The sequence below is a fragment of the Natator depressus genome, chromosome 5, assembly GCF_965152275.1.
Source record: "Natator depressus isolate rNatDep1 chromosome 5, rNatDep2.hap1, whole genome shotgun sequence".
NCBI classification, from domain to species: Eukaryota; Metazoa; Chordata; order Testudines; family Cheloniidae; genus Natator; species Natator depressus.
Window position 1 is genome coordinate 20,935,929 of NC_134238.1, and position 14,893 is coordinate 20,950,821.

Sequence of the window (14,893 nt, forward strand, 5' to 3'; positions counted from 1 at the left end):
GAGGGTTGGCAACCCTAGTTGTAAACCTAAATTTCCTCTCATATTTGTACACCTGGAAGAAGTGGGCAGAGGTTTTTCTGGTTCAGTTTTGCCCTACTTTCCCTCCCTCCCCATAGGCACTCTTTCTGCCCCCAAGATAACGCAGGTTCCATTTCCCCATTTTGTCATCCCGAATGCACACAATCCATTCCTCACAGGTACACTATTAAGTTAAAACAATAAGATAAAATAATAATATAAAATCCACAATTGTTACAAACTACACCTGCAGTTTTACTATAATTGTTTTTTTTTTCCAAATGAAACTTATTACCTAACCTTTTTTGGAATATGGTCTAGAGTGCATAGTCTGTTACTAGTCAGTTTCACTTTCAGAATTTCATGCGCTTGCATAATCCTGCAATGGTTGGCTGTTTTTCCTTTTTCAATTTTTCACTTTAAAAAACCTAAGTAAAAAAATAAATGTTATTGTAACCCTTGCCCTCCTTTTTTTCTTTCACTCTCCCTACAGTTGTTTGCTGTCATTCCTTGCATTTTGTCTAAAAATAGATTGTTAGCTCCACAGGTCCCTGTTCTTTATTACACTTATCAAACTTTGTGATGTCTAAATAATTAACATTTTTGCACCCTTCTGAGAGTCATTTAAAAAAAAAGTGTCATTTAAAAACAAATGTTTTAAAGTGTAATTAGCATATTAAATATTATACCGGGTGTCCAATATTCAGATATGCCCCTTTGTTTTTATGGAGAAAAGTCCCTTAATCAACTGCTGTAGATTAGTCACTGGCTTTTTGGGGTAATGTTTTGTGGTGTCATATTTGACTAAAAACAGTGTGAAAAGTACTATTACTCTTGGACATCAGTTCTTTGTTAGGACTGTGGGTAACATTTTAGCACTTGGAACTAGTAAACATTTATTAGTGTGGCACGTAACGCTTCAGAAATCCCCCATCTGTAAATCTGATTGAACAATAGCTTGGTGATACCTTGCTTTGGCAGAAGAGGAGGGTGTATTTTTCATGTTACATAGCCATATTTTGTTATGTGATGCAAAAATTTGGTGAAAGTGCTGCATCTATGAACAGTTGCAGCTTTCTGTCCTTTTTATAAAGTTATACTTCCTGGAAGTGTGGGTTATAGCTAGTTATATACAGGCATACATTCTGCAGAGTTCTGCACATAGCACAGCCAACATGCTTTGACCTGTTATGCCACTGCTGTTCTATTCTTGATCTATTTACTGAGGAAAGTTGCCAATTACTGTACTAAATTAGGGGGGGGGGTGCTTTTAAAATGTGGGGAAATAAGGGCTGAGGGCTAAACTGAAACTGGCAAACTTGTTGAACTTGTTGCATGCTTTCAACGTAAGCCTGTAGAGACAGAAGGTGAACGTTTTTAACCCACTTCTCTAACCCTCTGTTTCTCTCCTCACTCACCACTAACAGTTGAAGTTGTTAAGTCCACTGATTCATTCATTAGTTTATATAGACTAATCGTTTTCAAACTAGAATTCTCAGCGGCAGGGAGGGCTATGACAAAGGGAGAGATTAAATATTTTGCCTGACTTTTCCTTAGTTGCAGGAGTTTTGATGAACTGCAGTCCAATTGACTAATATTGGTATAATATTTTATGTTGAGAAAATGCTGTTACCATTTTCTGTGTTTTATAAGTTGTCAGTAATATAAGGAGGAATCAGTTTATCATTTAAGATAATATACTATGTAGGGTATTTGTGGGAGTTTTTAAATGGTATCAAGATAGAATGATGGTTGTCTAAGAAATCTTTGTGATACATATATCCAGTTTATTGTACTCATGTAGCTAAAAAGAATTTACAAAGTTCCTAACCTCAGATAAAATAAATTATAATTTTTAAATATTAGGTGGTGGTCAGGGGAAAAACAGCTGGACATTTTTTTTTTAATTATTTAATCTGTGATGAGAAACTGTACACATGGTTAAAACCTGATACAAATTTTAAGAGCCAAGCTATAAACTTGTCAACAGAGTTTATAATGGAAATGATGGCAGTCGCTTAGCTAAGACTTTCTCAAAATAAATTTAAAACGGATTTTGTTTTTTATATGTACTGATAGTCTAGAAAATGAGTAATTTAACTTATGAAATGTGAAAAACAGATCTGTTTGAAAATAATACTCTCTAGTTAGTTTTACTGAAACCTATTGTTAATTTTGATCGGTTTTCGACATGGAATCATAACTGTAAGAGATCTAGCCTTTTAAATTTTTAAGCAGAAGAATCTATAAAGTCAGGGTTTAAAACAAAAGGTTGTTATTTTGAAATGGCTGTTGCTCTTGAAATTAGATGTTGACTGAATACAGACTTAGAAACCTATAATTGCAATGCGTTGTAAATGGATTTTTAAATCCCGTTATGCTGATGGCTCAACTGAATCTGAAGGTCATGGGAAAATTTAAGAGTTTTAATAACTTTGTTTAAGCGAACTATCATTTTAGTGTAACAATCTCTTGTTCTAAATGGCTAATGGGGGTATGAGCTTTCAAACAGAGTATGGAAGAAAAATGTGTTTATCCACTGAATCCTCATCAAGTTTCAGCCCACAAGTTTCATAGCCAAAATTTAAACTTCCAGAAGGTTTGGGTGTAAAGCTTAAATGTTGATGGGATAGCAGAATTAAGAAATAAGATACTGGATATTTGTTCATTCTTTAGAAGAAGGTGAATTTGGTTTTAATGAGTCTGTTTTATAGGGGATTTTCTAGACAGACTATGGTAGGAAGGATTAATCTTGCCCTGGCAGAGGTTTGGATGAATCAAAAAAGTTTTTTTTCCCCTCCTCTGATTAAGGTCTAGATAATCCCCCAACAAGGCAAATCCAGTGTAAAGAAAAGGAAACGGAGATTCCTATGGGGTCTTCTGTGAAGCTGCTATTTGTTGCACTCGCTCTCTCCCAAGGAAGGTCAGGGAATTTGTCCCTCCAGATCTACAGATGTCTTAAAATCCTGCAGAGGACCAACTCCTCCATACAGTTCCCTAACCACCCTGTTGGTTTCATGAATCATGTTCCCATCTTTTCCCCTTTGTTTTCTATCAGCAAAGGAGCAGTCAGTGTTACCTTATGCTAATGTTGTCCGCATCTTTTTATCAGTCCTCTGGGTTGATTGAGGACTGCTGTAAAGCATGCCCACGTCTCCAGCCTGATGCCTTCCATAACACAGATTCATGGCCTTGCATGGGCACTTGGAGAGGCCTGCGCTTCTCAGAACCTATACTTCTTTTTTCCCCCCTCCTAGGTCCACTCTCTCTGGCTTCCCCTTCATGCACTGCAGCAATGAGGACATTTGGACCCTATTCTGGTAAGATAAAGAGAGAAGAGCAGCAGAAATTAAACGTAATGCCTTTTTAAAAGCGGAGTGGATCCCAGGACTAGTCCAGTATGATTTTCAAGGTAGTAAAACAAATACAGATGGCTATTTAAATGTTAGTGCCACTGCCAATAAGTAGATACGAATAGGGGCATTTCGCCAAGTTAAGCATTTGAGTCCTTGGAGACTTAGAGGTGACATCTGATTTCTTTAAATCTTTAACAAGGTGGATTACTCATTAAAATAATCTAAAGCACAAGGATGACAGGAAAAGGAGAACAAAAAAGAAAGTGGCAGGGAAATGGAAAATGTAGCAGTGGAAGACCTAAATATTGTTAACTTGTGACCACCTACATTTTAATGCATATTTTTGTGCAGTATACAGAGCCACATGGCAATTAACAGGGACAGTGGGGAGGAACTTATATCCTGCTTCAAAAACAGACACTTACTGCTTTGAGATAAGGGAGCCTTTAGCTTTCAGTAGTTTAGGGTCTATGTCAGTTGAGTGGCTCTTGCTGTATCAAGTAGAAGGCAGTGGTACTGCGGCAAAATACCTTGTTCACCTCAGTAGGCTCAGTCCTTTTTAACCTTGGAGACTCAGGTTTGGGGCAAGGCGAATCCTTATAGGTAGCACTGGGTCCTGCTACTCCTCTCCTCAGTCAGTCCCTTGTGCTTATCTTCCTTCCCTTCTGGGGAGCGAGTGCAGCCTCCTTACTGGGAAGGTCTGGTGTCTTGCTGCAAACAGCCTACTGGCAACTTCCTTGCTCCTCTCACTCCCTCACTCTCCCCCTCCTACCACCCAGGGGAGGGTTTAAAGAGGTCCCAAGTAGTTGGAGTCAGCTGAACCTAATTGGTTCCCTAGCAATCCCTTTTCCAGCTGAACCTTATTGCCCCATGGTTCTCTCTCCTCAGTGGATAGGGAGGGGCCTTTTAAACCCCTGGGACTAATTACTACATCCGATGAAGTGAGCTGTAGCTCACGAAAGCGTATGCTCAAATAAATTGGTTAGTCTCTAAGGTGCCACAAGTACTCCTTTTCTTTTTACCCCCCTTTTGTAGTTGTTTGTCCTGGGTTTACCACAGTACACATACACTTTAGCAAGTTCATTACACTACTCTTACCCCACTTAATTTTTCGACTGGTTATGTGGATCACCAGAGTTTTTAAAGTTAAGCTACCAAAACACTGGGAGCTTGTAATAAGTGATCCTGAAAATAAGTACAGTACTTTGCTAATGTTTACCACCACAGGCTTTAGGGGGTGACTTTAAATTTAAAATGTCTGTGGATAATGCCCACAAACTTCCTAATGTTTTCTCACGTTACTGGCACTAAGTCCTTATAATTTTAGATTATTATATGGCCTCTTTTGATGTCTTGGGGAGGAAAAATGGGGGAAGTGGGTTCTTTCTCCTTAGGCAGGTATTAGTAGAGCACATAATTGTGGAATCAGATATTTGAAACTTGATTATGCACTTTTATCCTTTATAACTTATTTTTGTGAAGTACCATAGCATAAATAAACTTTGTCTAAAACAATGGCTCAGAAGCACATACACTTTTCTCTGTTCGGTTTAGTTCATTTGTCATCAGTTTTGCTAAAATTTCAACTTGGTGAATTTCAAGGTCATTCTCCACCTTCTTCCAGTTTTAAGATGTAAACAACTCTAGTTAAATTATGGACCTTGCCCAATCTCATTCCTGGCATCATATGCTGCCGGAGCATGGGAAGGGTGCAGGGAAGCACGTCAGCGCTTGGAATATTATGTGCAAAGTAAGAATTGTTTAGTGTCTGTGAGAAATTGCTGGTAGCAAAGAGTAGCTGGTGTATTAGAGAGGCACCTCTCTCACACATAGTTAAAGTTCAAACAAATCTTCCATTGTAATTCTGATTTTTGACACTGCTCCCTAACTTTTCTAAGCCAGTAGCAATCCCTTTGAAGTTTCACAGCAAAGATTGTATGCCAAGGTAAAAAGTGTCAAGGACAGCAAGGACAAGTAATTGTTGTGTTTCAGAGACATGAAGGTCTTATATTGAAGCATTCTCACCTGGACATGTTCTTTGTCCTGTTATGGCCCAGATCTAGAAATTTCAGTTTTAGTTTGTGTTCTCCCTGGAGAGGACTGGTGCCTTTAATTAACTTTGGGGCATACGTTTTTAGTTTAGTTAGTCTTACATGTGTTAGGAGAGCTGTAACATATTAAACATCAGTTGCTGGCTTCTGCGTGACTTTGGAATGGTGTATCTGCCTGTGTTGGGCTTCTCAAACAAAGCATCATTGTTTTGTGCTACTTGGAAAGCATATAGATGCTGTGGGTGTCAGGCTGGATAAGGCCCATAAGGCTTTTTGCAGGGCCCTGTTTCTCCCAAGACAAGACCAAGGAGACATGATGACTGGGAGAATGTTGTTCTTCCTCTACCAGCACCTTCGCTCTCTCTACTTGCTCTGGAGAAGAGAAACTCCTGGACTTTATCCCAGGTTCCCCTGTAGGCCTCATCTAGCTTGGCCCCCTTTAAGGTAGGGTGACCAAGGTGTCTGGTTTTTGACCGGAAAACCCAGTCAAAAAGGGACCTTCGTGGCTCCAGTCAGCAGTGCTGACTGGGCCGTTAAAAGTCCAGTCGGCAGTGCTACGGGTCTAAAGCAGGTTAGTCCCTACCTGTCCTGGTACTGAGCTGCGCTCCGGAAGTGACCAACAAGTCTGGCTCCTAGGCAGGGGGGGCCCCACAGGGCTCTGCATGCTGCCCCTGCCCCGAACACCGGCTCCATACTCCCATTGGCCAGGAACCACGGCCAATGGGAGGTGCGGGGGCGGTGCCAGCGGGCAAGAGCAGCGCACGCAGAGCTACCTGCCGCACCTCTGCCTAGGAGCTGGACTTAACGGCAACTTCCGCAGTACCGGACAGGCAGGAAGCCTGTCTTAGCCTCCCCGCTGTGCTGCTGACCGGGAGTTGCTGGAGGTAAGCCTGCTCCCATCCTTGAGCCCCCCTCAAACCCGGAGCCCCCTCCTGCACCCGAAACCCCTCATCCTCGGCCCCACCCCAGAGCCCTCATCACCTCATGCACCCCAGCCCAGAGCCCCCTCCTAAACTTCCAAATCCCTCATCCCCGGCCCCACCCCAGAGCCCTCATCCCCAGATGGAGCCCTCACCCCCCCTGCACTCCAACCGCCGGCCTCAACTTGCATCCCCCTCCCGCACACTGAACCCCTCATCCCCAGCCCCACCCCAGAGTCCACACCCCCAGCTGGAGCCCTCACCTCCTCCCGTACCCCAACCTCCTGCCCCAGCGTGGAGCCCCCTTCCAGACCCTGAACCCCTCATTTCTGTCCCCACCCCAGAGCCCAGGCCCCCCAGTTAGAGCCCTCACCCCCTCCCGCACCACTGCCCCAGCCCAGTGAATGTGAGTGAGGGTTGGGGAGAGCGAGCTACTGAGAGAAAGGGAATGTCATGTCCCAGGGGCAGGGCCTGGGGGAAGGGGCGGGATAGGGTGTTCGGTTTTGTGGGATTAGAAAGTTGGCAACCCTACTTTCCGGTGAAATGTTAAGCTAATGGAGGATAAAACTTGGAGACAATTTTGGCTGTATTTATTTTGTGGCTGGTCCGTGAATTGACATGTCAGCTGCCATGTAGTTTCTGAATATAGTAACTGTCATCAAAATAACAATGTTCATCATAATTAATTCCTACATTGTTAAGGTAAAACAAAATAAAAATCCTATGGAAGTAGAAAAATAAGACCACATATATATTTACAATTTTTATTTAAAGATTATAGGAAATTAATTCATCTGTGATGTACTTTTAATGTATTTTAGGCATTATACATTTGTGTGTATGTATATATGTAATAAACACAAGTGTACTGGTGTTATCAAGTACTAATACCATAATACGATATGGATACCCATGGTTAAGTAACAAGAATGCGTAGCCCAGCAAGCAGTAATTAACACTATTGCAATCTCTCTCTTCTTGCTTAAACCATGTATTTGTTCGGTGACATAGGATGGAGATATTTGAGATACTGAGGTGTCCTTTTGGAGACAGGGTGTCCTTTTTCCAGTCTGCTCCTATGCTTGGAATTGCCCTCCTTTTTCTTTGCACTAATGTGTCTCACTGCCCTCTTTCATATATCTTCAGGAATTTTTCTTTTTTCAAGCTTTCCACTATTAACTGCTGCTCCTGTGCCATTTACACTTGTACTGGCATGTAAATATGTATTTTTATAATATATGAAATTGACAAAGTAAATGAGAAGTATCAAAACAAAAGATAGGAAGAGTGATGTGGCAAAACGTGGAAAAAATACACGTTCCCCCCTTCCCCCCCCCCAAGCAATATTCCTTGCAGATTGTTTACTATTTTATTCTCCACAACTTCACCATGGTATGTAGTAAATGTATTTGGTTTGATTTAAGCTTCCATCCTGCAAGCTGCTGCCATGAGCCTTCCAACTGCTTCATGGAGGTGGAGCCCCATTGCACAGAGCAGTTAATAGGATTGTGGATCTTATGCCCCAATCCTGCAAACACTTATGGTATGTACTTAACTGATCTATTGCCAGGAGCATCATTTAAATTGATGGGGTACTCATATTAAAGATATTAATGTACATTGGCTTGAAGCTTATTTTGTAAGTTCCTTTTGGCAAGGACCTCAAATTTTACTTACCTGGGAAGTGTCATGCACATCAGTGGATTTGTGACTTTCTAATATACAGATTGTCTTTTAATTTTCTCTCCACTTAGATGGTTAAAATAACAATTATTTTAACATGGACATTTTTATTGCCATACATGCGAAATATCTTTTCTGAATAAAATTTGTTATATTTATTATGATATGATTATTATGATAAGAGGTGATCATTTGGTGGATGAGGAAGCAAGAGGCATACCATGTTCAGTTAAAGTTATAATGCATATGGCTATTTTTGGGGGGGGGGGAAGGGGCAGAACTTTCAGAATTTGTTGGCTTAGCCGGAGGAGACTTAAAGCCAGCATTCTGCACGATCTGCAATCTCAGCAGTAGTCGCTATGAACGGCATCCTGAAAGACAGCCAAGGCTGTCCATGTAAATCAGATGATGACATCCCCTCACGCTGGGTGGACTATTATCACAGCGCCCTGAACCAATTGCCACCTACCACTTGCTCAGAGCTGGACAATTTAGCAGCCACTCTGGTTTCAGATCCAAACACTTGTACCGATGCACCAACGTTGGATGAAGTGAAGCGCGCCATCTGTAAACTGAAAAAGGGATGCACAGCCGGCGCTTATGGCATTTCCCCAGAGCTGATAAAAAGCGCTCTCTACCCTGGGGTAGAATCACTTCAGGCCATCTTTTGCCTGGTGTGGAGAATTGGAACCTTGCCAACCGCCTGGAAGGATGGTATTGTGATCCTCACCTTATCAGGGCAAGGAAATGAATGTAAGAGGCTACAGGCTGGTCACCTTGTTGTCTGTGCCAGGGAAGGTATTCCTGAACATGTTCTGCTGGCGCATTTGGCGCTCCTGCTGCATCGGAAGTGTTGCCCCCAACAGTCAGACTTTATGAGGAACTGGTCCACATTAGACACCATTTTGGCCCTCCACTTGCTGTCGGAGACACACCTTGAGTTCGAGAAGCCCCTGCACATAGTGTATGTTGATCTTAAGATGGCATTTGATTCAGTTGACTGAGTGGTGTTATGGAAGGCCTTAAAAGGCGTAGATGTCCCAACCATTCTGCTGGACTTGATTCGCAAGCTGCATAACAGAACCACTGCTCATGTTTGTCTTGGGAATTGGATGTCAGCACCTTTTAAATCAGTATCTGGTGTCAAGCAGGCTGTGTCTTGGCCCCTGCACTCTTTTTGTCAGGCAATGGAATGGGAAACATTCCATCAGATCCATCAGCGTTAAGATGGGTGATCACTTGCTCTCAGACTTTAACTACACAGATGACACTGTTCTTCTAGTACAGAGCTCCAACAGGTTTCACGATGCACTCCAACAAATGGAAGGGGAGCCGGCTAAGGTTGGCCTCCATGTTTCGTGGTCAAAAACAAAGCTGCAAAATCTAGGATCAGGCCCACCAATGGCCCCAATCTCTTTGAATAATGAAACTACACAGCATTCTCCAGCTTTTGCTGTATGGGTTCTATACTCACCAGTTCCTCCATCTCTCACACGGAGATTCTCCACCACATTGGCCTCGCAGTCTTGGCCATGGATCACTTCTGTTTTTCTTAACTATTCATTAGTTGTCCTATCAAAACCTTACACAATATTATGCTTTTCTCCTTCTTCCTATCTGTTTTTCTTATTTTAATATCTTAATTTTGAGTTTAACTTTGGCTGTTCTTGAAGTGGTTTCTCCCTTAATATTCCAAGAAGTTCTCAAACGATTAGGTTTGGTTGCGGGCAGTGACCAGCAAACTCCAAAAAGATCCACCGGATTTCTCAGTAGTTATCTTTGTTTTCCTTCTCCCCTGTACAATTCTGACTTGATAAGTTAATTTTTCTATTACCAGAACATCCCACACTATTTGATACCAGTCAAAAGATTTAGGGGAGTCACTCCTCTTTCACCACCTTGCTCTTCTAGCAGCAACTAGGAGATGAGTGATCAATTCTTTGTGGCTTTTTTTTAATAAGATGCAGAGTTTTCAAAACCATTTAATAAAAATGCTAATGGGTTATCTGACAACTGACACCCTGTTATCTCCCTTCTGGAGTCTCTAACGGCTTTTTAAAATGTCTTTAATATGTTGGCACATCCACCATATGTGGAGAAATCCTCCCATTTCATTACTTTCTCTCCAGCATTTGCCCATCCTGTATCATAATGTTGTTTTATTTAAAGTGGAGTTAGGTACCAACGGTAAAGAATTTTAATATAATTTTCTTTTATGTGTGTTTGAGGTGTGGGATCAGTGCTGCATATGTTCTCCATATCTCAGTTTTCGTGTCTCTGCCTATGTCTGTTAGCTGTGCATCTTTTCAGGAACCTGGTTATTTCCTTTAAGTAACAGTTAAAGATTACTTTGTACAGAATAGAGAGTAAACCATTATGTTTCAAGGAGGTGTAGCGAATAGATTTTCAAATACTGTCAATTTTCTGCTGAGGTTTGCCTTTTGTGAAGGTGGTTTGAAAAATATCTCAATTGTAGGTATTGATATACTGTAATGTTGGTGTCTTTTGCTAGTTGTATTTTATCAAGTGATCTAAATGTATTATCTCTAAACAGTTGGCCGAATTTTAATATACCTATGAGTTCTCATAGGTCAAAACTTCCCAGGATTTATTGGGGTTAAATTCTATTTTGTCTACTTTGGGTGTTACATGGGATGGGTATGGACTTAGCTTTCTAAATAAATTATCCCAAGTTTCTATTGTTACTTTCATAAAACGGGGTTATATAAAGGTTTTGGCTCATAGGATTTCTTTATCCAGGGGATGATGTGGAGTTTGATTGCACAACAGTGGATGTGGAGTTTGATTTCGCAGTAATGACCTAGTTCTGTTCTACCAAGTGCTTATTAGAGTTTGGTGTTATCCAGTATATCAGGTTTTTGAACTTACTAGATTGATAATGGTGCTTAATATGTGGTAGAGCTAATGCTCCTTTTTGCCATGACCTTTGGAAAATAGATTGTGTAACCTTGGGTTTCTTATTTCTCCAAATGAATTTGTTTATCATGGGTTGCCATTGATCCAATATATTTCTTGGGACCAAAACCCGGGAGTGTTTGGAAAAGGAAATTAATTTGTAGTGAGATATTAATGTTAACTACTGCAGTTTTGCCTAACCATGATATGTCATAGTTTAACCAATTTTCAAGGTCTGTTTTGATTTTCTTTCTTAAAGGAATATAATTAATATTATATAAGTCTTGCTGTATTTCAATAATGTGTATTTCCAGGTGTTTTACTGAAGTAGATATGAGTTTCTATTTATCTTTTATATCTTTCTGTAGATCAGAGCCCATACCTACATCCAGGAGTTCTGACTTGTAGATTATTTTAAATCCTGATATTTTGCCAAATTTTAAGATTTGCTCATTCAATTTTAGTAGTGTTGAGCTGGATTCATAACAAATACCATGACATCATCTGCATAGGTTAATTTGTGTTCCCTATTTTCTGTTGAATTTCTGTTTATATTAGGATTATTTCATATCAGTTGGGCAAATGACTCCATCACCATGTCAAAAAGAGGAGGCAATAATGGGAGTCCTTAGCATATGCCTCTAAAAACGGGGAAATTTTCTAATAGATGTTCATTTACTCTTACAGTAGCACATGGGTTATCAGTTGTGCAAACTGATATTTAATAGTTCTAATATCTGCTAAAGGTACAGTTTAAAAGACCAACCTTTTCAACATCCTTGAAAGAGAAAATTATGCAAGTTCAATGTCTAAATTCTCAAAGCCAATCCTACTAAGAGACTCATAGATTCCAAGGCCAGAAGGGACAATTAGGGTAATCTAGTCCAGTATTTTTCAAAGTTCAGGTCATGACCCAGTACTGGGACGTGACATGTAAGGCACTGGGTCGCCTTGCTCAGCATCCAGGGACCCTAGTAGCTCTGGTTAGCACCACCGACCGGGACATTGAAAGTCCCATCGGCGGTGTTGCCCGGCTAAGGCAGGCTAGTTCCTACCTGTTCTGACACTGTGCTGTGCCCCAGAAGCAGCCAGCAGCAGGTCCTAGTCCTAGGCGGAGGGGCCATGGGGCTCCGCGCATGCCTGAGCACAGGCTCCACACTTCAGTGGGAGCTGGGGGTGGGGTACCAAGTCAAACACCTTTCAGTAGTCTATTACATCAACACTTTTACTTGTGTCAACCAAACTTCATCCTGTTTAAAAAAAAAAAAAAAATCAAGTTAGTCTGACAGGATCTGTTTTCTATAAACCCATGTTGATTTGCATGAATTATATTATCCTTCTTTAATTCTTTATTAATCAAGTCCCATATCAGCTACTTCATTAACTTGCTCGGAATCAATGTCAGGCTGATAGGCCTAAATTATCTAGGTCATCCCGTTTACCCTTTTTTTAAAATGGCACATGTGTTGTCCAGTCTTCTGAAACTTTCCCAGTACTCCAAGACTTATTGAAAATCAATATTAGTGGTCCAGCGAGCTCCTCAGCCAGCTCTTTTAAAACTCTTGGATGCAAGTTATCAGAACCTGCACTTTTGAAAATATCTAATTTTAATAGCTTCTGTTTTTATATCCTCATAAGATACTAGTGGAATGGAAAGAATATTGTCATCACCATATGATGTGATGAGACTGCATCATCTGTTTTTTCCCCAAATGCAAAACAGAAATATTTATCAAACATTTCTGCCTTTCCTGCATTATTATTAATAATTCTACCAGTTCCATCTAATAATAGACCAATACCATTGTCAGGATTCTTTTTGTTCCTAACATATTTTAAAAACTCCTTTCTGATGTCCTTAACTCTTTTGGCCAGAGATTTCTCCTTGTATCCTTCGGCTTCTCTTATCAATTTTCTACAATTCCTAACTTCTGATTCATGTTCATTACTATCAACGTCTCCTTTCTTCTATTTGTTATATATATTTTTAAAAAATTTTTATAGCTGCCTTCACTTCCGCTCTAAACCAGGTCAGTTTTTTAACCAGTTTATCCTTCGTTCTTGATTTTGGACTTTTGAGGCATCTAGTAAGGTGTTCTTAAAAGATTCCCAATTATCATTCACATTTTTCTGATTCAATTCTTCCTCTCAACTGATATGGCTCATAATTGTTTTCAGCTTTGTGAAATTGGCCCTATTAAAGCACCAGTATATATATTACTGGTCTGGACTTTAATCTGCTTGCATACTATAAATGTGCAAGTCATGATCACTTGTACCTAAGCTGCTATTAATTATTAGGTCTCTGATCAGTTCCTCTTTCTCTGTTAGGACAAGGTCTAATATGGAATTCTCTGTGTAGGCTGCAACACTTTTTCTGTTAGAAAATTGTCGTCTGTAATGTTTAGAAATTCCAAGGGATGCTAGTATGGCTAGCTCAGTTGGTAGAGCATCAGACTTTTAATCTGAGGGTCCAGGGTTCAAGTCTCTGGTCAGGCAAAGAAGGGATCCCTTTCCCCCTGTTGAATCCCCTAAGAACTTCAAGACGCATCTCTTTGACACTACTTTTGATTTAGTTGGGGATTGGTCCTGCTTTGAGCAGGGGGTTGGACTAGATGAGCTCCTGAGGTCCCTTCCAACCCTGATATTCTGTGATTCTATGTTTTAGTACTGGCAGTGCGAGACTTCCAACATATATCACTCAAATGGTCAAATCACTCCCCCATGATCACACAGCTTTTTTTTCCTGCACACTACAGATAGGTGAATCAGAAGCTGGTCACCCTGTTCCCTAGTATGATTTGGTAGTCTGTAGCAGACACTAACTAATACACCATCTTGTACTTTATCAGGTAGGACATTTATCCATAAGTATTGAAGATAATTTTCTTCTTAGTTATCAGTGACTTGGAAGCAGGATGCTATTTTTGACATAGTGCCACCTCCTCTTTTGCCCATTTGATCATTCCCAAATAAGTTATAATTATTGATGTTTACATTCAAGTAGCGTGAATCATTCCACCAGATTTCAGTAATACCAACTAGATGGAATTTATGCTCATAAATAAGCAATTCCAGATCCTCTTGTGTGTTACCCAGGCTCTTAACATGGGTGTATAGACAATTCAATAATTTCTTCTTTTCATGTCCTTTGGTTTCTTGATCAATTTTGTTTTCAAAATTTTGATTTTGTGCTGAGTGCTCATATCTTCCCTCTTTTTACCCTTCCTTATTGATATGTGTTTAACACCCTCCTGACTATTCTAGCCACCCTGTCTCCAAGGAGATTGGTCCCCCTTTCACTGAGGTGGCAGCCATCCAAACTATATGCTCCCCTTTCCTCATAAAAGGTGGACCAACATTCCACAAAACCAAAGCCCTCCACTCTACACCACTTACCTAGCCAGTGAGTCACTGTCAGTATCTTCTGCCTTCTGTCTTCCTTTGTTCATGGGACAGGAAGGATTTCTGAGACGATCACTTGGACGTTCTTCTTCTTCCGCATGCTTCCAAGTTCCCTGAAGTAATCTATTATCTGCAAGATATTCCACAATGCAGTGTCATTTAGTGCTGATGTGAACCAATGAATTCTTGCTAGTGGATTTCAATAGCGTGATGTCTCATGTCTTGGCTCTGGGAAGGCAGCGCACCATCCTGGTGTCCACCTTGCAGAATATTCTTTCAGGTTTTCCAAAGATTGAATCTCCAACAAGGATCATCGTTCTTCCTTGAACTGTTGGAAAACTCTTGGTAGGCAAGCTTGATATTCTTACAGGTTTAGGCTGAACTACTATCCACATGTATGTCTTGTACATCTCTGTAATTAGGACATTACTCAGAGATTGTTTTATGATGCTTATTGAAAGCTTCAAACCCAGTTTCACACCAGTTATATCACTTTTTTCTGAAATAACCTACCCAGCTTGGTTTGGTTTTTGCTATTTTTCTG

The 14,893-nt window shown here is 40.5% G+C and overlaps 1 protein-coding gene and 1 non-coding gene across 6 annotated transcripts in view; both read left to right on the top strand.

Annotated features, from left to right (window-relative positions):
- Positions 1-14,893, top strand: part of NEDD4L (NEDD4 like E3 ubiquitin protein ligase) — a 351,255-nt gene that overhangs the window by 202,909 nt on the left and 133,453 nt on the right. The window lies entirely within an intron of this gene.
- TRNAK-UUU (transfer RNA lysine (anticodon UUU)) lies at positions 13,371-13,443 on the top strand. Its single transcript has one exon. It is a non-coding gene; the product is annotated as a tRNA-Lys (tRNA).